The 27,317-nt window shown below is 36.7% G+C and overlaps 1 pseudogene; it reads left to right on the top strand.

Annotated features, from left to right (window-relative positions):
* Nucleotides 1-2,916: 2,916 nt before the first annotated feature.
* LOC149243593 (3'-N-debenzoyl-2'-deoxytaxol N-benzoyltransferase-like) lies at nucleotides 2,917-26,348 on the top strand (annotated as a pseudogene).
* The last annotated feature ends 969 nt before the right edge of the window (nucleotides 26,349-27,317 follow it).

Genomic DNA, 27,317 nt, shown 5'->3' on the forward strand with positions numbered 1-27,317 from the left:
CCCCTCTGTCCAATATCGCGCCGCCAGGGCAAACGGGGTCTTTAATCTTTGGATCGATCCACGAAGAAACGAACAATAGTGAGATACCACAGTAGAATAAGTCCAATGCATCGGCCAGTCAGTCAGACAAGAGAGGTGAAACACTAGAAGGAAAAGACAAGCCAGAGGAAATGACCAAAGTCACCTCGAAAACCTGCAAACCAATAGCAGCTGAAAGACCCAAGATAGAACTGCCCAGTCAGAAGATCAACGATCGAATCCAATATATGACGGATCATGCACTCATCGGGAAATTTATAGGATTCTGGCCGATAGAAAAATCCCTGTATGGCTGGATCGCTGCTAAATGGAAACCCAAGGGCCATATCACATTGCAGCTAGGACCGAAGGGGTTCTTTACTATGATCTTTTTGTGCTTAGAAGACAAGTTCAGAATCATGGATGAGGGACCGTAATTTTTTAACTCAGCAGGATTGTATCTAAGGGATTGGGTAGCAAGATTTAACCTGGACAAGGAAGACCTCACCTGGGCTCCAGTGTGGATCAGAATGTATTCACTTCCAGAGGAATACTGGGATGAAGGGCTACTCAAAGACATTGGAAATGGGTTGGGGGAATACATAAAAGCAGTGGAAGAGACGAAGCTTCGAAGATACACATCCTATGCCCGCATCTGTGTCTTCATGCGCCTGGACAAAGCCCTGCCAGACTCGGTAAGTCTCTCTCATGATGATTATGAATGGATTCAACCCTTGGATTATGAACATGTACCTTTTCACTGCCGTAAATGTCATGCTCACGGGCATCTCTTTAGGGATTGTCCACTAAATTCCAAAGCCAATGCATCCAACCCCTCTGAATTTCCGGCCCAAGATGGCTTTACCAAAGTTCCTAGCCGCAAACGAGTGCACAAAAAACCTGCCACTGGGAAAAAACCCCAGCAAGACATTGCTTCTATCCCCTCCACGAGTAATAGTTTTGAAATTCTGGCTCAGGCCTTAGAAGAGCAACCCTTGAACACAAAGCATAGCTCCATACCCATCTCCTCCTCTGCATTCCCTCCCCCCCTTGGTTCCTCCCCAGCTTCACTCTTCCCTAAGGATGACAATGCAAACCCCAAGGAGAGCCAAAAAGGACTTGATGGAAAAGTAAATGATATGGAAGTAGATGGCACTCCAAACCAACCCCTGAGCTTAGAAGCATCTACAGCAGAAAATAGTCAGATGCAACAGATGGATGAAGATCCAGAAAATATCGATATGGAAGGACTGGACATTCATGAGCTTGAACTAGCATGCAAAAAGAAGGACTATGATAAAATCCCAGAGCTTCAACTCAACAAACTGGAAGTTGTCCTCTCGAAGGCTTATCAGCAGAAATAGCTAGGCATCCAGCCAAGTAGTTATTGGGATGGTGGCCTCCCTCCAAAAGATTTCAAAAAGAGGGGGAGAAGAACGGATCTCCAGCGAACAATTGAAGTAGGGAAAATCCTAGTGGATTCAGGCAGGTATGCAAAATTGACGAAGTACTACAAACCCTCCATCAATAGTGAATTATGAAGCTTACTTCATGGAATTTAAGGGGGCTCAATAGCCCAGGGAAACTACGAATACTAAAAAACATGATAAAGATGGAGAAGCCGCAAATATGCTTTCTTCAAGAAACAAAGTGTAATAGCAGTACTCTAGGATGCATCCTTTCTAGAGCTTGGCCAGGATGCCAATCGGTTGCAGTGGATGCTGAGGGAGCATCGGGCGGGCTAGCCATTGTGTGGAATTCGCAAGCGCTAACTCTCTCTGATTTTCATGCTTCTCACCACATTATCCAGGCCACCTTTCACATTACAGGCACTAACATTCATGGCCACCTTACAAATGTTTACTTCCCACAGGAAGCAGGGAATAAAATAGCTTTACTTAACACTATAGAAGCTCTGAGCCTTAACAGAAGGCATCCTCTCTGGATCATTGTAGGGGACTTCAATATGATCACCAAGCTGGAGGAAAAGCAAGGAGGGAGAACCTGGATGGAACAGGAAAATGTCCACTTTAAATATTTCATCCAAAACAACTCTCTAATCGACCTGCAATTTTGTAATGGCACGCATACATGGAGCAACTGTAGAGCCAGGAAGCATCAAATCGCTTCCAAACTAGACAGATTCTTCATATCTGACAACTCGATTCATTTGGGAGGGGATATAGCGGCAGCAATTCTCCCTCATTCAAGCTCAGATCATTGGCCCATCTCCCTCCAGTGGCAAAGACCAGGCAACACCACCAAATGGCCTTTCCACTTCGAAGAGTTCTGGCTCACTCACCCCTCATTCAAGGACTTCATCAAATCAACTTGGAGCACCTTCTTTCCGCCTGAGGGATCCAAAATGTTTCAGTTCCAACAGAAACTCAAGTATCTAAAATCCCAAATAAAGCGCTGGAATCAAGAGACATTTGGAAATATCTTCAAGGCGCAACAAGAGCTAAACAAGGAAATGGCAGATCTCCAGCAACAAATAATCACAGGGGGACACACTGAATGGACCTTGGAACAGGAGCAGCGCATACACAATCAACTGGAGGAGAGGAGAAAGCAGGAGGAGATATTATGGAAGCAAAAATCCAGGATTAGATGGTTGAAAGAGGGGGAAAGGAACACTAAATTCTTCCATCGAACCACTGTCCAAAGAAGAATGCACAACAATATCTCATTCATACAGAAGCAAGGAGGGGTAAGAGTGGAAAAGCATGCTGAAATCGAGGAGGAATTTCTCAGGCATTTCAGGCAAGTTCATCAAGAGCCCCTCGCAGATAGACGACCTGCTATAGAAAAATTACCCAAAATGTACCAAAAATTATCACTGAGGAACATAATGAGCTTCTTCTATGCCCAATCCTGCCCCAGGAGGTGGATGCAGCTATGAACCAACTCAAGGAGGGCAAAGCCCCTAGCCCAGATGGCTTTGCTACCACCTTCTTCCCCAATTTCTGGGAGCTGATAAAAGTTGAGGTGTGGCAAGTAGTGGAGGAATCAAGAGCTCTTCACTGGTTGTTACCCTCTCTCAACTCAACTTTCATAGCACTCATTCCAAAGGAGGAGAAATCCAACACACCAGAAAAATTCCGCCCAATAGCTCTCTGCAACGTTATTTACAAAGTAATCTCCATATATCATTAAATTTGAAAAATAATAATGTGTTTACTATGGAATACTCGAGAAATAAGAGGCTATGGTGTAGAAGCTAGGGCATTTAAGATCGTGTAGTTGATAGGGCATTCAAGATCGTGTAGTTGATAGGGCATTCAAGATCGTGTAGTTGATGCATGTCAAAAGCCAAAACCCGTTTCTGATTGAATGTCAGAATGCAGAGCCACATTTTTTTAGGGTCAAAGAGGGGATTCCGCCTTTTCAAATACATGGGGGAAATGTCAAGGTCCTTGTGAGAGCTGAGGTGAGGGCAAGGTATCAGAGCAAAATGAATATTTTAAATTTTCTCACCGCTAGTAATAAGAACACCTCGGCTCTATCCTTGCACTAGAGGAACTTTAAGAAGGTACCTTGATGCATCTTTCACATGTAAATAGGGATTTAGAGCACATCTTTAACTCATGGATATTTGAACCTAAAATGCCATTGGTATATAGTCTTTAACACAAACCTTGGTAAGGGATTTAATAAAAGAGTTTTTACTGTTCGAGCAAAAATACTTATTTATACCTACCATGAGCGTGTATCAATGATCACTGAAGTCATAAGCTCTACTGAAGTCAATCAAGTGAATTTTTAGAAAAAAACATTTCTTATTCAATTTTCTTCTTGATTCAGTGCATTTCCCATCTGTAATAAGACTATCTATAAGATGAATCAACCTTTACAAAACCATGTTTGCTCATGCTGAACAAGTATTGGAGCCATATATTTGATTCTGTTGGCTAGGACTTTCTCTGATTCCTTATAGGAGAAATTAAGCAAAGTAATTAGTCTCCTATTGTACTATATTTCTGAGGCCCCTTGGAACATGCTTAAGAGTTCCTCGTCAAGCACAAACCAAGGGATCAAGTAGAATTCAAAAGGTAATGCATCCAAATGTGACTAATCGTCTTTTAGCCATTCTTCTTAGAGCTTCCAACAGTTCATGCTCCTGCTCCTTGGTTTCATTTCTATTAGCATCACTCCTAAGTAAAGATTCTTTGTATTAGCGCTTAAAAATGTCCTTTATTCTATTCCTATATTTTGTCATCACCCTACTATCCTCCTAGGATCTTTAGTTGTGATGATGATGATCCAAGATCTCCTTACCGATGATTACTAGTGATAAGAACACACACAAGGAAAGATGGAGACACAGAACGGAAATAAAGCTCTCTATTCATTACTCCGGACTCTGAGAGAGGGCTAATATAATATAAAAAACAATAGTGATTTCCATATTGGTTTCAATTGGGTTTTCTTTGGTCAATTAAAATATATTAAATAATAGCTAAATTAACTGCTTTAATTAAGGGCAGGATCTAGCATCCTTGAATTAGTGAAGACATAGGTAACTAGCTATGAATAGGCTTAAAGGGTCATCATACATTGTTCTCTCAAAAACTTGTTTTTATCTTAAACGTTGAAAACATTTTTTTGTAGTGTCATTTTCCTTAGTAACAACTTTGCCTGATTTTAGTCCCTTTGACATTATAACTCTTAAAACTGTAAGTGAAACTTGAGTTGTCAATACGCTTGGGATTTCAAGTAACCATTGAGATAAAAATAACTGGCTGGACACTAACGAAATCCTGCACTAAGATAGATTGTCTAGATCTACTGTTGAAGATGACATAAGGCCTATCCATCTGCGCTTATAGTCTAGGTGTTGTTTTTTATTGACTGGACCATCCATGGCAACCCACTGTTTCCAATAATTTTTTCTTGAGATTGATTTCTAAAATGTCCGATGTCTGAAATCTCCAAAATAGAAACAAATGTTTCCTATTTTTCCTTTTCATGGCCTTGAGAGTTCCCGCTCTATCCCCAGTTCAGTGATTAGTCCAATGAACAAATATTTAAATCATCACCAACGATTCACTGAGCTATTGGTAAGGACTGGTACATCCAATTCCACAAATGTGTTATGCCAACAAGTCAGTTGAAGTGTACATAGAAAAACCACATACTGTTCTAGCAATCAAAGCTATCATTTAAGAACATCTGGCAAGCGGGCCTTACCCACTATAAGCAGGACAAACTGAAAATCCATTCGCAGATGGCTGCAGTGTATTTTCCATATCGATGTGTATCAAACCGTAATAAAGCATGCTTAGGCTGGCTTATCTATTGGATGGCAGGGGAGGTGTCAGGTCCATTCTTTCAGTTTGGAAAACTTATTAATGTGATATGTTATTAGTGGACTGTGTGGGCTGTGTTGTGGAAATTGATTACCACATGCAAGTTTTAATATGTTATTAACTTTTTATATCAAGGTATTTGTTGAACAAATGAAGGAAAAAAAAAAAAAGACACAGAGAATCAACAGATTAATGAAGACAAGAAACTGAATTTGGATTGGACTTTTTCATTCAACAATGATTTTCTCTGCCTTACATTTCATGGGCAAATGATAGTTTTATCACCAACTATCGTTACATAACTAATTATTCGTTACAAAACTGTCTATTTACATTTACCTAAATTTACTAATTCGTTGTCAAACTAACAAACTCCACCTTGACAACAATTTTCCCATTCATCATCTTTCCTGCAAGCCAAGAGAAGCTAAACACCACCGCAGCTTCTCTACTGTAACTGGCTTTGTGAATATGTCTGCACAATTTTCTCGTGTATGGACCTTTTTAAGAGCTACTTTTCCGCCATCGATCACATGTCTCAGAAAATGATACCTTACATCAATGTGCTTGGTTCTGCTGTGATAGGCAGGGTTTGTAGCCAAGTGAATAGCGCTTTGACTGTCACAAAGTACATTCACTTTCTCTTGTGTCCTTCCAATCTCATCGAGCAGACCCTTTAACCAGATTGCTTCTTTACTGGCATCTGAAGCAGCTATATATTCAGCTTCGGTAGTGGACAACGCAACTGTTTCTTGAAGCTTTGACATCCAACTAATTGCTCCACCTGCAAGAGTAAAGACATAACCTGTAGTAGATCTTCTTTTGTCCAAATCACCTGCATAGTCAGCATCTACATATCCGCAAACTGACCCTTCACTACCATTAAAGACGATGCAATGATCACTTGTGCCTCTTAGATATCGAAGCACCCATTTCATTGCTTGCCAATGTTCTTTACCTGGATGTGCCATGAACCTGCTGACAACTCCAACTGCATGTGAAATGTCAGGTCTTGTAGATACCATCGCATACATTAAGTTGCCTACCGCATTTGCATATGGTACATGAGACATATACTTCTTTTCTTCATCAGTTCTAGGACTCAAAACCGAAGAAAGTTTAAAATGGGAAGCTAGAGGAACATTAACAGGTTTCACATTGTTCATAGAAAACTTTTCAAGTACCTTCTCCACATACTTCTGCTGTGATAACCAAAGCTTACCATTTTTTCTGTCTCTGTGTATCTCCATGCCCAAGATATGTTTTGCTACTCCAAGATCCTTCATATCAAACGTCCTAGAGAGTTGAGCCTTTAGCCTGTTGATTTCTTCCATGCTTTTGCTTGCAATAAGCATATCGTCAACATACAAAGCTAAGATAATGAATATGCCATTGAAACTTTTGAAGTACACACAATGATCATACTCACTTCTTATAAAGTTCTGGCTCACCATGAAGGAATCAAACTTCTTGTACCATTGTCTGGGAGACTGCCTCAGACCATACAATGATTTCCTGAGCTTGCAAACTAATCTTCTGCTGCGACCTCATACAAAACCTTCTGGTTGTTCCATATATATCTCTTCATTCAAATCACCATGTAGAAAAGATGTTTTAACATCTAACTGTTCTAACTCAAGATTAAGCAACGCAGTTAGTGCCAACACAGTACGTATAGAAATAAGTTTTACAACTGGAGAAAAAATCTCATGAAAGTCTATACCTTCAACCTGAGAATACCCTTTCGCTACCAGTCGCACCTTATACCTTTCAATACTACCATCAACTTTCCGTCTTAGCTTGAAGACCCATTTACATCCAACAACACTTCTCCCTTCAGGAAGCTCTACAAGATCCCAGGTATTGTTCTTGGCTAAGGAGTCCATTTCTTCTTCCATAGCCATTTTCCATTTCTCACTATCTGTATCATCTACTGCTTCCTGATAACAAGAAGGTTCCCCATCTTCAGTAACCAAAGCAACAGATGAAGCAGAATCTTCATACCTTTTGGGAGTTTTCCTTTCCCTTGTAGACCTTCTCAGAGCGATTGGTTTCTGAACTGGTTCAGAAACTTGCACTGGTTCAGAAGCTTCAACGGCTTCCTTTGTGTCTTCAACACCTTTGTCTCTAGAAGTCTCTCCTTCCTTTCGACTGTCACCGAAAGATCTAGCCTCTAACTGAACTCGTTGACTCGGCGATACCTGTTCCTGTTCAATTCTTTCAACATTTGATTTTAACAAAGAGGATTCATCAAATGTTACATCTCTACTAATGACTATCTTCCGCAATGTAGGATCCCACAACCTATATCCTTTCACTGCATAGTCATACCCAACAAAGACATAACATTTCGACTTTGGATCTAATTTTGAACGCTGATTTTTCGGAATAAGAGAATAAGCATCACAGCCAAATATCCTCAAATGAGAATAGTCACAAGACTGACATGTCCAAAATTCTTCAGGAATTTTACAATCAATTGCTACTGAAGGTGATCTGTTAACTAAATAACAAGCAGTAGATACTGCTTCTGCCCACAACTCCTTTTGCAAGTTAGCATTGCTGATCATGCTTCTAGCTCTTTCCATAAGAGTCTGATTCATACGCTCAGCAACACCATTTTGCTGAGGAGTATAAACAGCAGTTTTGTGTCTAACAATGCCCTTATCCTTACAGTATTGTTCAAATTCAACAGAAGTGAACTCACCACCATTGTCAGTTCTTAGACATTTAATAGATTTGCCTGTTCTTTTCTCTACCATTACTTTAAATTGTTTAAAGACATTTAATACATCAACTTTCCTTTTTAGCATATAGACCCAAACTCTACGAGAGTAATCATCAATGAACGTTGAAAAATACAATGCACCTCCATATGACACAACAGGGGAAGGCCCCCACAGATCAGAATGAATGTAGTCTAAAACATCTTTACTATTATGATTTCCAACTTTAAATCTCTGTTTACACTATTTTCCATACACACAATGTTTACATAAATCTAAATTCAAGGATTTCAGACCAGGAAGAGATTTACGTTTCATCAGTATATGAAGACCTTTCTCGCTCATATGACCCAAACGCTGATGCCACAGACGAGTACCTGCTTCTTCCTTTTCTGACGCAACCGCTGCTTCACCGACCTGAGTATTTCCTTTTAACCTGTAAAGATTTACGACCTTTTCTGCCTTCATAACCATAAGGGCTCCTTTGAAGACTTTCAAGACGCCATCCTGCCCTGTAAACTTATAACCATCTGAATCCAACACTCCCAAAGAGATTAAATTTTTCTTCAAATCAAGTACATGTCTAACACTAGTTAATGTCCTAACTGTGTTATCATACATCTTAATCCTGATATCTCCCATCCCAACAGTCTGACATGACATATTGTTACCCATAAACACAGAACTACCGTTTACATTTTCACACGAAGTAAACCAATTTCTATGTGGGCACATGTGATGCAAAGCACCAGAGTCTAACAGCCAGCTATCAAAACTCTGAGAGACATTACATTCAGGTGAAGTTTCATCTATCATACACAATTCTTCAGCAGATAAAACTTCGTCAACCATACCTGAATCAGCCTGATTCGCTTCGTTCTTTGGGTTTTCGGATTCCTTCCGTTTCCAACAGTCCTTCTTCAAGTGTCCAACTTTACCGCAGTTCCAACATTTTGCCTTACACTTCTTGCCCTTCGATTTCGACCTGGAAGACCCCCTTGGTTTTTCTCCTCTTTCCTTTGAGCGTCCTCTAGCGACCATGGCTTCTGATGCAGCTGTTTCAGTGCTGGATTTCCTTCATACTTCTTCAGACAGAAGAGCTCCCACGACTGATTCAAACTTCAAAGAATCAACAGAGCTGAAACTGATTGAAGTTACGAAGTGATCCCATGATTCAGGCAGAGAACACAGCAAGGTTATGGCTTTATCTTCTTCCTGTATCTTGACTTCCATATCTGTTAATTGACAAATTAGTGTATTAAAAACATTCAAATGTTCTACAATGTTTGAACCTTCTTTCATTCGAAGACTGTATAACTGTCGTTTCAGATAAATTCTGTTGGTTAATGATTTTGTCATATAGAGGTTTTCAAGTTTTTCCCACAATCCTGACGCCGTAGTCTCTTCAACAATGTTGAAGAGAACTTCATCCGCTAGGCATAACTGGATGGTACTAAGAGCTCGGGCATCCAAGTCCTCCCAGTCTGAAGTAGTCATGGTTGTAGGTTTCTTAGTTACCCCATCCAATGCCTTGTGCAACCCTTGTTGCACAAGCAGATCCTTAACCTTCAGTTTCCAAAGAGCAAAATTGCTCTTTCTGGTGAATTTCTCCACCTCGAATCTTGCATTTGACATCTTGGCCATTTTTCCTCCTTCCTAGGGTTTCAGTCTTTCTAGGGTTTTTGCTTTTAAAAAAAAATAATCTTAGCCTCTGGTGATTTAAATAAACAATGAAACCCTTCCTGAACCCTTTCTTTTCCTCCAACTTGTATAAAAAACCACCACTTTTTTTTATAAAAAAACTTGATTTGATTTCAATATTTCAATCTGCTGTTTTGTTTCAAAAAATTCAACAGTTTTTTTTTTAAATTTCAAATCCTGTTTCCTTTCACCCTTTGTTTTTCACAAATTTCTGGAAAAAAATAATTCTTGTATTTCTCTGATTTTCTTTCCTCCAAATTCAAATTCTTGAGAAAAAAAAAATTCTCAATAAACAAATTTACCCGGTTCCACAAGCCAGGCCTCTGGCAGCAATACGCAGCCTCAGTCTTTTACGCAGAGATGGCCTCGCACAGAAAACTTCTGCTTTTATCAACGCAGAGAGCAGATTTGCTGATCTTCCAACGCTCACAGCACAGCCGTTCTTCAACGCAGAGGACTTGTTGGTCTTCCAACGCTCACAGCACAGCCATTCTTCAACGCAGAGGACTTGCTGGTCTTCCAACGCTCACAGCACAGCCGTTCTTCAGCGCAGAGGACTTGCTGGTCTTCCAACGCTCACAGCACATCCGTTCTTCAACGCAGAGGACTTGCTGGTCTTCCAACACTCACAGCACAGTCTTCCAACGCTCACAGCACAGCCGTTCTTCAATGCAGAGGATTTGTTCCTCAGCCGTCAACGCATAGCCTTCAACGCACATTCACGCAGGGTCTTCACGTCCTCAGTGCAGGTTCTTCTCAGTGTCTCAGTGCAGGTCACACAGTCTCAGCGCAGGTTCTTCTCAGCGCCTTCACGCCCAATCGCTCGGCCCTCGAGCTCTGATACCACTTGTTGTACAAATGAAGGAAAAAAAAAAAAGACACAGAGAATCAACAGATTAATGAAGACAAGAAACTGAATTTGGATTGGACTTTTTCATTCAACAATGATTTTCTCTGCCTTACATTTCATGGGCAAATGATAGTTTTATATCACCAACTATCGTTACATAACTAATTATTCGTTACAAAACTGTCTATTTACATTTACCTAAATTTACTAATTCGTTGTCAAACTAACAGTATTAGGATTATATGGATCTAAATAGTGTATCTAAACTTATGCTTTGTATAGCACATTTCAGTTGTATTAGGGAGTAACTTGTTTCTATGGAACATTTATTCCTTTAACAAATAAAATTCCAATCATGGGCTTAATTGTAATTCTCTCATATGGTATGGCTCTTACCATCCTTAGGCAATTGGTTTTTCACCCTTGACATTCAGATTGCAGCAAGAATAACATCCTTACAATTATTGTTACAGAATATCCTAGATTTAAAAAAAAAAAAACATCCTTACAATTATTGTTGTCTTGTTGTCTCTATTATCTCCCACCTACAGATTTGTATTTCTGATTGTTTTTTCTAGCCCCAGATTGAACTACTACTTGCAGACTCTGCAATGATTGAGATACTGACAAGTGACACAGTGGGAATACCAACCAACTCAAACAAAATGCCACCTTTCCAGGAGCAGTATCAGAAATCTGGATGAGCTTTTTCAATGGCATCATATCCAAGGTGTCCAGCCTTCATACATATTACATAAATTATCAATGCTTGTAGCCTGATGAAGAAGATGATCCACCTGTTCTCGAACAGTAAATTGTCTGCCAAAAGGGAAAAGAAGAATAAAAGGCATTTTATTAAAAACTGACTAGAGGAACCAACAAGTAAATCCTATCTATATTACATAAATATCCATAATTGTTGATAGAAAACCTTTTCGCATCAATGTCACTGCCATCTATCTTTGTTTTGACTCATTTCAGCACTGATACTGCATAGGCATTTTCCCCTGCTAAATTCCAAGCTCCAACTCTCATCAAATGAATTCATCACAAATTCATTCACCTACCTCTAATACCTTGACTTCTTTGCTCTGTGTTCATAGAAGAAAATAGTGTGCATAATTCATTATAACTTTCAACCCTTCCTTTAGCTCGAGATGTGTGAGGTTCCTTTTCCTTAATCCTTGTTCATATATCTCTTGTCTGATGTCTTTTAGAGGCATTCAAAGAGCCCATTCCCATGTCTGACAAGATCATGTGTGAAGCATTCTGACTGTCAGAACTCACCTTATTTGAAATTATTGATGCCTGTGAGCCTTCTGTCCTCTGATTTGTGTCCTTAGTAGAATGCATTTGACTGTTTCCTGTAGAAATAATCCCATTATCGCTATCCTCTGTACCTTCAAATTTCATGTGTCTTTGAATATGCCCAACTAGCAAAGGATCTTCCTAGCTGTGGGCATAAAAGGATGGAGAAGTATAAGTAGTATCTTCATTCATTGTAAACCCTGAAGCATCTGTCACTGCTCCCTCATTAAACTTAGCCTTGTCAGTTCTAGTTATATGAGATTACTAATCATTGGAGATGGTCAAAGAGTCATCCTGATGTTGTGAGGCTGAAGAAGTCAAATTTGACTCAGAATCATTAGTATATAAACTATTAGGAGGCGAGATCCATGAGTCTTCATCACCTTGTAGCAGAAGTTCTTCATCTGTTACCAACTCCCCATTATTTTCATTCATTGTCTACAACTGCTTCCACAATATTACTACTTTGGTCTGCAGACAACACTTCATCTACTTCATGTTCTGTCCTAGATAAATCTAATTCTTGAGACTGTGCTTCCTGACTTTCTCCAACAGCTTCAAGAGCCTGTAATAATATGTTTAAAAAATTTGGTGTCAACTGTTCTTAGACTATCTTAGACATTACACATAATAAGTAGCAGCATGAAATTAAAAGAGAGTAAAGTTTTAAAATTTGCATTTACTTTATGGAGAACACCAACATCAAAGGTTGCAGTGCGTGCAAGTGTGGTTAAAGCTATATGCAGGGACTTTATAGTGTTCAGCAGAACTGGAGCTGTGGTTATCAAAATAGGACAAACCTCTCCAAGCTTTAAATTAAGTGATTGGATCAACGCTTACCCTGACCCACAAAGATTTCCATCTTCTGTTCACCTTCCCTGTTGATAAGACCAATTACTGCATTTGATGCACAAGCCAGCATGGACTCCAGGGGAAGAAGTAGCATGTTAACCTGCCAATGTCCAGATATGATGTTACAACATATTCCAAGGTCCCTTTAATGTCTAAACAAAAAACCATCATTTATTTTCAAATTTAACCTTTCATTCATTTATAGAAGATGAATACAAGGAACTTGGAAGTAGGGTCCTGGCTACATTCCCAAAGCTATACTAATTATCTAAGGTTAGTAATTCAGTTTCGATGAGTTGTTACGAATTTGGACATGACTGGTCAACTCGTCCTTTGCATCTTAACAGTACATTGAGAGGAACATACCGGTAAAAATTAATGCTAAAGATTTTATTCCCGTTGTGATATCATGAAAAAAATTATAGTCTCTCCTATTATTGGAAATAGTCTAATACCAAATGCAGGGGAATCAGAACAATATCAGCAGTGTAGTTTACAAATTCAGAGAGACAAGAAATGGTGGATAAATGTCTCGTGGAAACTATAAAAACTATTAATTCATAGCTGTGCAATCATTGGGAATGAAAGCCTCTAGTCAACATAAGCACCTATGCAAGTTATGGCATTCAGAGAAATAGCCAAATCCTATCAAATAGGATTAAGGCTTTGCAATTCTGACATGCTAGCATTGGAAATCTGATTATCTAGATTTATTCTCCCTCGCATGGGTTGTCAAGAGAAGCTTCAATCATAAATATACTAATTTCCAAATCGTAGTTCTGTTGTCCAAATGTAAGGCTATTTTTGTACCCAAGGGATCTTCAAAATTAAAACTCATTTTGGCTTTCAGGGATAGCCACCTCGTGCAAAATTGCAAAAAACTCACTGCCTCCTTTTAAGAGAAAGAAAAAGATTTTTCATTTATATAGTCACGTGATACCATTACGAATATAAATAAAATGAGACTAGAGAAAATATTTCTTGTAAAGCATAACCCCTGCCTTCTCAAGAATCACTGTTATTTTGATGAAATTACTTAGATTGAACATGCCCTAAACGTTTATCTCTAACTTTATAGGATTAAGGCTTTGCAATTCTGACATGCTACTGTTGGAAATCTAATTATCCAGATTTATTCTCCCTCACATGGGTTGTCAAAAGAGAAGCTTCAATCATAAATACACTAATTTCCAAATCGTAGTTCTATTGGCGAAATGTAAGTCTATTTTTGTACTAAAGGGATCTTCAAAATTAAAACTCATTTAGGCTTTCACGCAATGCCACATCATGCAAAATTCCAGGAACTCACTCTCCTCCTTCTAAGGTTTTTAATTTACAGAAAGAAAAAGATTTTTCATTTATATAGTCACATGATATCAGTACAAATATAAATAGAATGAGACTAGAAAAAATATTGCTTGTAAAGCATAACCCCTGCCTTCTTAAGGATCACTCTTATTTTGATGAAATTACTTAGATTGAACATGCCCTAAATATTTATGTCTAACTTTATAGGATTAAGGCTTTGCAATTCCGACATGCTAGCATTGGAAATCTGATTATCCAGATTTATTCTCCCTTGCATGGGTTCTCAAAAAAGAAGCTTCAATCATAAGTATACTAATTTCCAAATGGTAGTTCTGTTGGCCAAATGTAAGGCTATTTTTGTAGCCAAGTGATCTTCAAAATTAAAACTCATTTAGGCTTTCAAGCATAGCCACATTGTGCAAAATTCCAGAAAAATCACTCTCCTCCTTTTAAGGTTTTTAATTTACAAAAAGGAAAAGATTTTTCATTTATATAATCATGTGATATCATTACAGATAAATAAAATGAGACTAGAGAAAATATTGCTGGTAAAGCATAACCCTTTCCTTCTCAAAGATCACTGTTATTTTGATGAAATTACTTAAATTGAACATGCCCCAAATATTTATCTTTAACCTTATAGATTAACACTTTACAATTCTGACATGCTAACGTTGGAAATCTATTATCCAGATTTATTCTCCCTAGCATGGGTTGTCAAAAAAAGCTTCAATCATAGATATACTAATTTCCAAATAGTAGTTCTGGGGCTAAATGTAAGGCTATTTTTGTACCCAAGGGATCTTCAAAATTAAAACTTATTTAGGCTTTCAGGCATCACCACATCGTGTAAAATTCTAGAAAATTCACTCCCCTCCATTTAAGGTTCTTAATTTACAAAAGGAAAAAGGTTTTTCATTTATATAGTCACGTGATACCATTACAAATATAAATAGAATGAGACTACATAAAATATTGCTTGTAAAGCATAACCGCTGCCTTCTCAAGGATCAATGTTATTTTGATGAAATTACTTAGATTGAACATGCCTTAAATATTTATCTCTAACTTTATAGGATTAAGGCATTGCAATTCTGACATGTTAACATTGGAAATCTGATTATCCAGATTGACATGTTAACATTGGAAATCTGATTATCCAGATTTATTCTCCCTTGCATGGGTTGTCAAAATAGAAGCTTCAATCACAAATATATTAATTTCCAAATCATAGTTCTGTTGGCCAGAAGGAATCTTCAAAATTAAAACTCATTTAGGCTTGTAGGCATAGCCACATTATGCAAAATTCCGGAAAACTCACTCCCCTCCTTTTAAGGTTTTTAATTTACAGAAAGAAAAATAATTTTCATTTATATAGTCATGTGATATCATTACAGATATAAATAGAATGAGACTAGAGAAAATATTGCTTGTAAAGCATAACCCTTGCCTTCTCAAGGATCACTATTATTTTGATGAAATTACTTAGACTAAACATGCCCTAAATATTTATCTCTAACTTTAAATATCAAAAAATACCATAGAAAAGATTTTTCTACTCACGTTTAGTATAAAAGCAAATATCCTAGTGTAATCCCTTCTTCCCATTGGCTATCTAGGATGCAATATTTTGTCCTTTTATTGATGAACAACTTTTTTATAGTTACTAGGGTCCTGGCTACATTCCCAAAGCTATATTAATTATCTAAGGTTAGTAATTCAGTTTTGATGAGTTGTTACAATTTCGACATGACTGGTTAGCTCATCCTTTGCATCTTAACAACATATTGAGAGGAACATATAGGTAAAAATGAATGCCTTAAGCCTTGAATAATGCCTCCAAACTCCAATCTAAACACATAAATTCAGATAACATTAAAATTCGTATTAGCATGAGGATGGGAAAGATGATAATGACTAGCGTGAGAATGGGAAAGATGAGAATGGAGAAGTTTAATAAGCATACTACAACTAATTTCATTTAATAAAAAGAACCATCTAATTTAAAAAACAAATATTTAAAATAATTTATTTATTTTTTCAATATAGTTTTTCATATTTTCTCGAAAGAAACAAAAGTATAATTAAAAAAATATTTTAAAATATGATTAAAAAACTTTTAAAATAAGTTTTATTTTTTATTTTTAAATATATTTGTTCATATTATTTTAAGAAAGTCAAAAAATAATGTCTCTAGGGAGAAAAATAAAATTGTCTATTAAAAAATGTAATTAAAAAAATATTTAAAATAATTTATTTATTTTTTTAATATATTTTTTCATCATTACTATGAAGCTTTTAAGAAATTTATTTAACCCAAAAATCGCTCATCTTTTCCAACTTCTCCTCGCTTAGCATCCTTTCATCTTAAAATTAAATTTTTTCTTACTAGATGAACATCCTTTCATCTTAAAATTAAATTTTTGTCTTAACTTATTCACTTTTCAATTATTTTAAATTAAAAATGGCTTGTAGTTTCCAATTTTTGGTCTCTTCTTAGCATTTTAGGGCTATAGGATTTCTTTCTTTCGCATGGGAGTTGTCAGGGCATGGACGGTTAAGAGGGTTATAAAATTTCACTTTCTTCACACCAGAGTTATCAAGGCACTAAATGGTAAGAGGAGAAGAACAATGCTGCCCATGGCTAGGGTCAACACACGATTCCTGGTGCGTGACTCATATACATCTGTTCGTAGGCGAGCGAGGGAGGGTTGTGAGATGCATCCTTAGGGAATCGATGTCCAATCCAAGAGGCACTGCTCTGTAGCCTCGTCTGTGGCAATCGATAACTATAGATGTGAAATTCATTTGGACTGATTTTGCTTTTGATTCTTCTCCTCCAATTCTTTAACTCAAGGGACCTCTTTTTTGATGTAGAATGTGCTTTGGCTCATTTCAACCACGACCCTCATGGGGTGCCACTACCAGGGAATGCCCTTTAAGCAAAGGGAGGTGAGGAGGAGGAAGCTTTCCTTCTCATAATCTATGTTTAGGTAATGTGTCTAGCAAGACAAAAGAGCCTATGCTCATTGAAAATTTAATTAAGTTTGGGGAGATCGACAACATACTTGTTTACCCATAGTGGAACCATGCATTTGTGTATTTCAAGCCCATTGAGCATGCTGAAGCAGCCAAGGAGTGCTTGCACAACTTGGTCATGAGAGGAAACTCTTTCTTAATCAAATTCACCAAGGCAGTAAGGATTTTACATTTCATTCCTCTTTGTTTGTTCCTCCTCTGGTGGAGGTATTTCTGTTAATTCTCCATACACCCTTACCTTAGCTCAATATTGTGATAAATGTTATGCAAACCCTTGATTATCTAAAGATATTTAATCTGAACACTATTTTCGAGGGGATTTTATCAAATTTCCTCTAATTTTTTTTTTTGTTTAAAGTATATGGGTCAATTTCTTTCAATTGCTTGTTTGGTTGTTTCCTCTTAATGCTTGTTTGCACACGAATTTGATTTATTTGCATATTTAAAAATTTATGGAAAGTTAGGAAGATGCCTTGATATTTCTTCTTTGTTTGGAGTACAAGCAGGAAGACTAGTTCAAGCACTTATGCATCCTAAAGAGCATATCTTCTATGATATCTCTCATTAAATGTTTTCTCAAATATTGGGGCCCAGAAATGCATATTTTTGGAGACACCTACCAACCATTGTTGGCGGGTTTAGAAAAGGAAGGCCTTCTTGCTCACCATGAATGAGACCATTAAAAAACCTTCTAGTGATAAATCTACTACTTTGAAGGATAACATACGCCCAAAATTTGACTGAACAGTTTTGTTTGCTCTAGGGATAAATACTCTACTAAAGAAGTTATCCTTCACCATTTTGAAGACAATAATGTGCCAGATCCAGGAGGAAGCTACCAGGGTTGTCCTGCTGGTGAATGTGAACATAATGAAGAATCTAATTGTGAAAAATCAAATTCTGAACCATCTCATATTTTTTATTTTGACAGACAATTGATCTTTGATCATGCAATCTCGATGAGTTCATTGCATTCAACTTAAAGAAAGGCCCCTCTATATTTTCTTATGAGCACTCGTTTTATGATGTAGGGAGAGAACAAGAACATGTCGCGGATTTGGGAAGGGGCTTCAAAATAGAAAATAATAATGAAGACTATTGGGGATGCAATTTAATCACATCCCTAACTAAAGTTGTGATAGGTCTGAAGGATACTTGTGCTATCATGAGAGGGATGAAAACTGAGACATGTTCTCCTTTGAATGACAACGTTCATCTTGATATTTCCCAAACAAATTGTCTAAAATTGAAGGAGTTTTTTGTGATCAAGATTTCTGATAGGCATTACAGTTCGTATGTCACAATTCGACCTTTGTCAATTTATTTCATGAATTTGATGAGCAAGACAACATGAAAAATCTAGCAAGTGTTAGTAGAGGTACACTACACCCCTTTGATGCACAAGAAGTTTAGTTATCAAATGATCAATGAAGGTGGTGTTAAAGCCGCTGCCAAGTTCTATATTCTAGCGTCCACCTAAACAATCAATGGGAATATGCCTTTGATGGCAAGGGCCACATGATCCCTAGATTTACAAAAGAAGAGGGCACACTAAAGGCCTTGAAGACAGAGTAACACATATCCCTCAACATTTATGATATAGCACAAGTACCACTATGTGTAGAATTAAAGGAATTTATTATGCGAGATACTGAGGAGGATAATTTGTGTAGATAATACTATCTTAATGAGTAGCTATCCATAAATTATCTTCGAATCAAGGCATATGATTGGTGAAGGAGAGGATCATCATCCTGTTGGATAGAAAACATCAATAGCTGTATCCAAACTTCATAGTTCCCTTCGGATATTGAGAATGCAATCATTTGCAGTCTGCTATTAATCCAAAGATTTTATAGCTTCGTCTTAAGGCGATCATCTGGCATTAAGTCATGAGGCAACTGATCCTTAGTGAGGAAAGATCTTTTGGATTCAGGTGTTCATAACACTCTTCTACATAAGATATGGATATCAAAATCAGTGTCCCCTGTAGATACTTCTTCAAGTCACCTCTGATTTCGAGGTGAGAGTTGCCTCAGAAGAGACTGTTCCACAGTGCAATGAACTTTCTTCATCTTAACTGTTATTTAATGTGGAATCTTCAGGTGTGTTGCATCTCTTATCCAAATTGTTTTGTTTATAATTGAAGATCCCTGTAGATTCTTCATAATAGATTACCACTGTGTGTAGAATTAAAGGAATTTATTATGCCAGATACTGAGGAGGATAATATGTGTAGATAATACTATCTTAATGAGTAGCTATCTGTAAATTGTCTTCAAATCAAGGCATATGATTGGTGAAGGAGAGGATCGTCATCTTGTTGGATAGACAACATCAATAGCTATATCCAAAGTTCATAGTTCCCATTGAATATCGAGAATGCAATCATTTGCAGCCTGTTATTAATCCAAAGATTTTATAGCTTCATCTTAAGGTGATCATCTGGCCTTAAGTCATGAGGCAACTCATCCATAGTGAGGAAAGATGTTTTGTGCTCAGGTGTTTATAGCACTATTCTACATAAGATCTGGATATCAAAATCAGGGTCCCCTACAGATACTTCTTCAAGGAACCTCTGATTACGAGGTGAGACTTACCTCAAAAGAAATTGTTCCACTGTGCCATGAAATTTCTTCATCTTAAATGTTCTTCAACGTGGAATCTTCAGGTGTGTTGCATCTCTTATCCAAATTACTGCAAAAAAATTGTTTATAACTAAAGATCCCTGTAGATTCTTCATAATATATTACCATTGTGTGTAGAATTAAATGAATTTATTATGCCAGATACTCAGGAGGATAATCTGTGTAGATAATACTATCTTAATGAGTAGCTATCCATAAATTGTCTTTGAATCAAGGCATATGATTGGTGAAGGAGAGGATCATCATCTTGTTGGATAGACAACATCAATAGCTATATCCAAACTTCATAGTTCCCTTTGAATATCGAGAATGCAATCATCTGCAACATACTATTAATCCAAATATTTTATAGCTTCGTCTTAAGGTGATCATCTGGCCTTAAGTCATGGGCTGATTGATCCATAGTGAGGAAATATGTTTTGCATTCAGGTGTTTATAACAGTATTCTACATAAGATCCAAATATCAAAATCGGGGTCCCCTGCCGATACTTTCTCAAGGCACCTCTGATTTCAAGGTGAGAGTTGCCTCAAAAGTGACTGTTCCACAGTGCCATGAACTTTCTTCTTCTTAACTGTTCTTCAACATGGAATCTGTATGTGTGTTGCATCTCTTATCCAAATTGCTGCACAAAAGTTGTATATAACTGAAGATCCCCGTAGATTCTTCATAATAAAATATCACTGTGTGTAGAATTAAAGGATTTCCTCATTCAAGATACTGAGGATGATAATCTGTGTAGATAATACTATCTGAATAAGTAGCTATCCATAAATTGTCTTCGAATCAAGGCATACGATTGGTGAAGGAGAGGATCATCATCTTTTTGGATAGACAACATCAATCACTGTATCCAAACTTCATAGTTCACTTTGAATATCGAGAATGAAATCATCTGCAACTTGGTATTAATCCAAAGATTTTATAGCTTCATCTTAAGGTGATCCTCTGGCCTTAATTCATGAGGCTACTGATCCATAGTGAGGAAAGATGTTTTGCATTCAGGTGTTTATAACAGTATTCTACATAAGATCCGAATATCAAAATCAAGGTCCCCTGCAGATACTTCTTCAAGGCACCTCTGATTTCAAGGTGAGAGTTTCTTCAAAAGAGACTGTTCCACAGTGCCATGAACTTTCTTCATCTTAATTGTTCTTCAACATGGAATCTTCAGGTGTGTTACAACTCTTATCCAAATTGCTGCAAAAATTTTGTTTATAACTAAAGATCCTTGTAGATTCTTCATAATAGATAATTCTTCAAAGGATAAGTTATTTGACTATATTGTTCACAACTTCGATTGTGAACAAGACTGCAATACTGTCATAATTTTGCAAAAGCTTCTACACCTTATAAAAGGTCATGAATGATGTTGAGTTGTATATGATGAGTTGTTATACCTAGAGTAGTGCCACATGTAAGGTATCCAAAAAAAACTTTACTACACAAGATAGCTTCAGGTCTTTTAGGAGAACCATTTTTTTTCTTGATAGATCCAAGATCTGAGTTTACTAAGGTGATTTCAGTAGAATCTCAGTTCTGATAATAAAATACTCTGATCAAAAGCTTTCACGCTTTCACTTCTTGAAGGTACAAAATGACAGAGGAAAACACAATGTCCTTCATGCCTCCTTTACTTTGCTTGATGGGGAGGAAGGAATAGGATTAATGAGCAATGAATGTGCTCAAACAAAAACCTTGGTACAATGAGCCTATTCGGCTGTGAAATTATTTCTCTTGTAGATATTTATGCCTAGAGATCCAATAATTATGACAACATGTATTACCTGCGTTGCTTTTCTTTTGTTAGTGTCAAATGATTCCATAAGATGAAATAGGTCTAAAATCTTCATAATCCAGGTGACAAAAAAACAGTTGTCATAACTTCACTAAAATCACACATGTTTCTAGAGAATTAAAGATCTTAAGCAAAAATGACTAAGTGGCTATTTTGCAACAGCTTTCTGTGACAATTAGTATCATGTTGGCATATCTATTTGGGTTATTCCTTGGTTGGAGGGCTCTAGCCATTGCAAGTAAGTTCCATTTTCGGTTGTGTTGGATGTTTGAGATTACTTTTACTTGAATGAAGGGAAGGTTTCTTGTTAATAGATATTAATTTATAGTTGAAGGGCTAGTTTAGATGAACGTTGTAAACTGCGTTAAGCAGTGATTGGTCGTCCTCAATCAGCTATGCATCCCAGATGTTATTATGCCTCTAATTTTCCCAAGTTTCTCAACACTCTTTGCATTCTAATTGATGACTATTTAAAATCATATTTCCTCTATGTTTTTTTCTCTCTATCTGATCTTCTTTCCAAGTGGGAACCTTGCTTTTATTCCAGAGTCTACTCTTTCCATGTTGATTAGATTTGAGGCTTTGGAGAAATTTTTATTTGCCCATTGTTTTGTGTTTGTGCAGGTGTAGTTCCTTGTGCTCTTTTGTTTCCAGGGTTATTTTTTATCCCAGAATCTCCAAGATGTATGGTAAGCTTTTGATCATGAACTTTATGCTTGTCAATTAACTGAGTTGGTGTTAACCATGTTAAACCTATCACCATATGTCATGCTATGTGAAATATTAATATCAAATTTAATGTTCTTATGAGTGCAGGCTAAAATTGGTAATGAAGATTTTGAAGCCTCACTGCAAGCTCTTAGAGGCAGTCAGGTTGATGTTACCCTAGAAGCTGTTGAAATCAGGGTAACATTTTGGAACAATTGCATTTTTATCATTTTCCATGTCAAATTCATATATGTTTCTATTGTACCCTTCTTCACTGATTTCTTATCAGTCACGTGTAGTTGTCGAGTCATGGATATCCGATACTGTTCCAATGGAATTTTATCTTGTTTGGTTTTTAGTCTTTTTCAATGTGTAGTCTGAATGTTTTGCATACAAAGTTCCAACAATGTATATGGATTTCCCATCAAGGTCATTTTTGTCACTAATTTGAATATCTTTTCCTTTTAGAGAATAGTGGAGAGAGTAAATCAACAACCCAAAATATAGTTTTCTAAGATCTTTGAATGAAAATATGCAATGCATCTGACTGTAAGTCATATGTTTGCATAGTTAGGAATATGATAGACTTATATGATTTTTATAAGTGCAAACTTCTGCGATTCATAATGTTTATAAAAAAAAAAATTGGGTAAATCACATAGATAAATTTCTGGTTGACACATTTTGAATCACACAATGTGGTTCATCATCAGGACTAAGATAATTTTGTGTGTGCTAGTGAATTTGCATAAACTGGTTGCTATTTTATTGCTTACTTGGCAAGAGTATGATTACAAAAGTAGAGTATCCTTGCGTTGTATTTATTATATGCATATTGGGATTGGGATGCTTCTTTTACAACAATTGAGTAGAATCAATGGTATTATGTTCTACAACAGTTCCATTTTTAAGTCTGCTGGTGAGTTTACCATATATTTCCTATTAGAAATTATGGTACTTGTGATCTAGATTCATATTGCTCTATTGGTAAAAACATGATGTAATTGCAAAATACATATTGGCATCATGGACTTCTAATTTGGATGGGAGTTGAACACAGGGAATCCTTTTTGTAGCTTTATAGCCTTTCATAATTAGAGGGTTTTAATTTTTAACCGAGGACTCAGATCATTCATGTGATCTTTATGACCCTTCTTTTGATTTTAATTCTTATTGTCTATCACATGCTTGCCTAAGAAAATTTGTATTGCTTTCAATGTTTTATCATTTAAAATAGGAATTTCATCTGGTAATGTTGCAACCCTTGGACTTGGTGCTGTTCAGGTTGCTTTCTCATCTTGGGGCCCTACTAATTGCAATGAATGCTAGGAATGTTGCACTATAATAAAAGGTTTATTGTTCCTCATCTTAATCATGTGAAAACTGTTGGACTATTTATGTATAGGTTGTTATGACTACTGTTAGTGTTATGCTGATTGACAAAGTTGGTAGACGTCTCCTTTTTATGATGAGTAAACAACCTATTTAGAAGAGGATTTTTTAAGTCAGTCAATTCAAATTTTTTAGATATGACATGATGAGTGTTGTTCAGTTTAAAGATCTCACGTAAATTTTTAATTATTTCAACAGATCTCCTCTACAAGGATGGTTGTTTGTCTTTTCCTAGTTGGCCTTGCCTTTTATTTAAAAGTAATCAAACTCTCACGACGTTATCTCTCTATTACTAGAATGATGAATAGAATCATAATAGATGCTCATCAACTTATTAGAAAATGGACTTTAACATACGTTAGATTCTATAATAATATTTGGAAGATTGAAATGCTAAAGATGAGTTCTTGGTGTACCCTGGCATCATCCAGATCCACCTAGCGGGAGAGTCACATCTTGTAACATTCACCAGTATTTTGGCGGTCGCAAGTTTGTTGGTAAGCCCCATGTTGAGCTGGTAAATAACTTATTGAAGTTTACATTATTACATTTATGTCTTTGTTATGTTGAAGTTTTGTATAATTGTATTTGTGTTTTCTTTTTACCGGCTTACATTGTCTCTTTATCCCTTGGGATTGGGGCTATCCCATGGGTATGCTAATATAATATTTTGAAATTTTTTGCTAGAGATATAATCCACCTCTCTTTGCACGTTTTGGGGAAATTGCAAGTTTTAATAAGTGAAAAATATGGTCTGTGTGATTATAGTTTTTATAATGATTATAGATCATGTGTGAGATTTTTTTTTTTAAATCAATGGCTATAAATGTAGTTTTTAGGATTTCCATAACTCTTCACGTAATTCTTTAAAGTGTGCTAGCTCAATGGAAGAGCGCGTGCCTTACAAGCAGGAGATTGGTGGTTCGATTCCACTTTGCGCTAACATGAATTAATCAACAGTTTTGTAGTTTATTTCTAATTAAATGTTTTTTATATCTATTTATTTCAATGGTGAGGTATTTCTAGATTCATTGTTTTATATTGTTTCTAGAGAGACAAAAGTCGTCTTTAAATAAAAAAATTATTGTCTCTAGAGAGACAATAGCTAGGATTAAAGACATATTGTCTCTAATCTGAGTGTTGTCTCTAGAGAGACAAAAATGAAATTGTCTCAAGAGAAATAAAAATGAAATTGTCTCAAGAAAGACAATAATGCTTGTGTCACAATTTTTTAAGACAATAATTTTTGAGACACCCACTTAAAGACAATATTTAAGACAATACTCAAGTTAAAGACAATATTTAAGACAATACTCAAGTTACTTTTTGTCTCAAGTTAAGACAATTTACTAAAAAATTGTCTCAAATATTGTCTTAAAATGCCCTTTACGTAGTAGTGTCAGATCCTCTTGAGAATTACATTTGATGCTTTGCTTGTTTACACTAATGTTTCTCAGAAAGTCCAAAATCCTGTAAAAGTATTCGGGATGCACTGTGAGAGGCATTGGCTTAGTATTACCCACTTGCAGGCAGGGTAACGAGAACCGAAGATGGCCGAAAATTCCAAGTAGAGTGCACGGGAGAGGGTGCCCTCTTCGTTGAAGCCGTGACGGACAAAACTCTTTTAGAGTTGGGTATCCTGGAAGACCTGAAACCCTCCTTCGCCCCTCTGCTCCATCACTTTGCTGAGGCTGAGGATGTCCCTGCTCTCAATTTTCAGGTAAACTTCATTCCTCGTACTTTTGGGTGTTCATTTGTCATTCACCCTAACGTTTTAACTGAATTTTATTATGAAAATAATAGGTAACGTGCTTCAAATAATAAGGGGGCGTTGTTGTGGGTGAAAGTTTCAGCCATAGTCTATTCGACGGGCGAGGGGCAGCGCAGTTTCTTAATGGAGTTGCAGAGATTGCTAGAGGAGAAGCAAAGCTTTCCATGGAACCAGTATGGCAGAGAGAAGTTCTCAAACCCCACCAGCCTCCTATTATCGGTTTTCCCCACGACAAGTTCTTTGAAAGTGGAATCCTCGTCAACCCTAATTCTGCCATACAGCTGGGTACTGTGAAGGCTGACGACCTGGTCATCTCTTCATTTTTCTTGAGCTTGGATGCTTTACAAAGGATAAAACAGCCCATCGCAGAGGAGTTGGAGGAGCATTGTACCATGTTCGAAGTTTTATCCGCGTTGGCATGGGGAGCAAGAACAATAGCTCTGGGAATTTCTCTTCATCGCGCTGTTAGGCTTCTTTTCGCTGTGGACGTAAGGAGGGTGTTAAAGACCCACCTTACAGAAGGATACTACGGCAACGCTGTGTACTTGGGATGTGCACGCAACGCTACAGCACAAGAGGTTGTCAATGGGTCCCTTTTGCATGCTGTGAAGATTATAAAGAAGGCAAAAACACCTGTAAACGACGAGTGCGTAAGATCGAGCATATCCTTCGTGGAGATGAAACGTCCATTCCAAAAGATCATAGATGTGAAAATATGTCCCGAAGACACGTATCTTATTGATTGGTGGTGGTTGTGATTTCATCAGGTGGATTTTGGGTTGGACAAGCCGAGCATTGTTTGGCCTGGAAAAATTTTATTCTGCCCAATTTTAATGCTGCCTCCGCGGAGTGACGATGGTATTCTGCGTGCCACCCCCAGCATTGAACGCCCTGCAAACCAAAATGCATCGTTTCATCTGAATTCGTGGTTATAAAATGCCGAACAAATTTGGAAAAATGCTCTTCACGTTTTATACATACTACTAATAATAGCTATGAAATATAAAGTCGTCGATTCATAATAAGGATATGTGTGAATTTATAACATGTATAATAAGTGTTACGAGATAGCTAGTAGTTATAGCTTAATTTAAATAGAAATTACATTTTTTAGAAAAAAAATAGAAATGAATGTGAAAATTTTATGAGAGAATGTTGTTTTTTAGTGAGCATTCTATCTTATTGGTTGTAATGAAGTTTTATAATTTTATTTTTTTGGAAGTGTTTGGTTTAAGTTGATACGGAGAAGCTTAGTTTCAACTCAATGAGATGTCAATTCTAGGGAACTTGTTTTGCACAAGCAATTGTCTCTTACAAAGTTCATGGGAATTGAACATGATCGATATAGAGTTGAATGCACTTGTGTTTGTAGTAGTGAAGGTATGAGAATATGAAACGAAAGTTTTATTGTTGTCTCTCAAATGAGGTCTCTTTCTTTTGCAAAGAAAAATTGAGTTGAGATAATATATAATTTGTGATTTATATTAAATTAAATTTTAAATTAAATTGTAAAAATATGTTAATTAATATTTATGAATAATTCGTAATAACAATTGTTTAAATAAAATATATCATTAGCCCTTTTCTTTTTTTTTTCTAAATATTATAAGTTTGTCTATGATTTGTGACTTAGTACTAAATTGACTGGATTTGATAGTCACTTTGAATAACACTAGGAATAAAGTTGTAGTACATTAAACAACTTTAACAAAATTCACACATTAACTTTTTGCATGGAGATTGAGAACAATCTTTTGTGTTTGATTCAAGAAAAGAAAATACAATGACTTTAACAACCCAAATGAAACAAATGATAAATTGAACGCTAACTTCCCAATAAATTTTGAACAATATTCAGTGACTTGACAGATAATATGAAACTTCAAAGTG

The sequence above is a fragment of the Pinus tabuliformis genome, chromosome 8, assembly GCF_031772625.1.
Source record: "Pinus tabuliformis cultivar Carrire ecotype Pingquan chromosome 8, CPIR1, whole genome shotgun sequence".
In the NCBI taxonomy this organism is placed as follows: Eukaryota; Viridiplantae; Streptophyta; class Pinopsida; order Pinales; family Pinaceae; genus Pinus; species Pinus tabuliformis.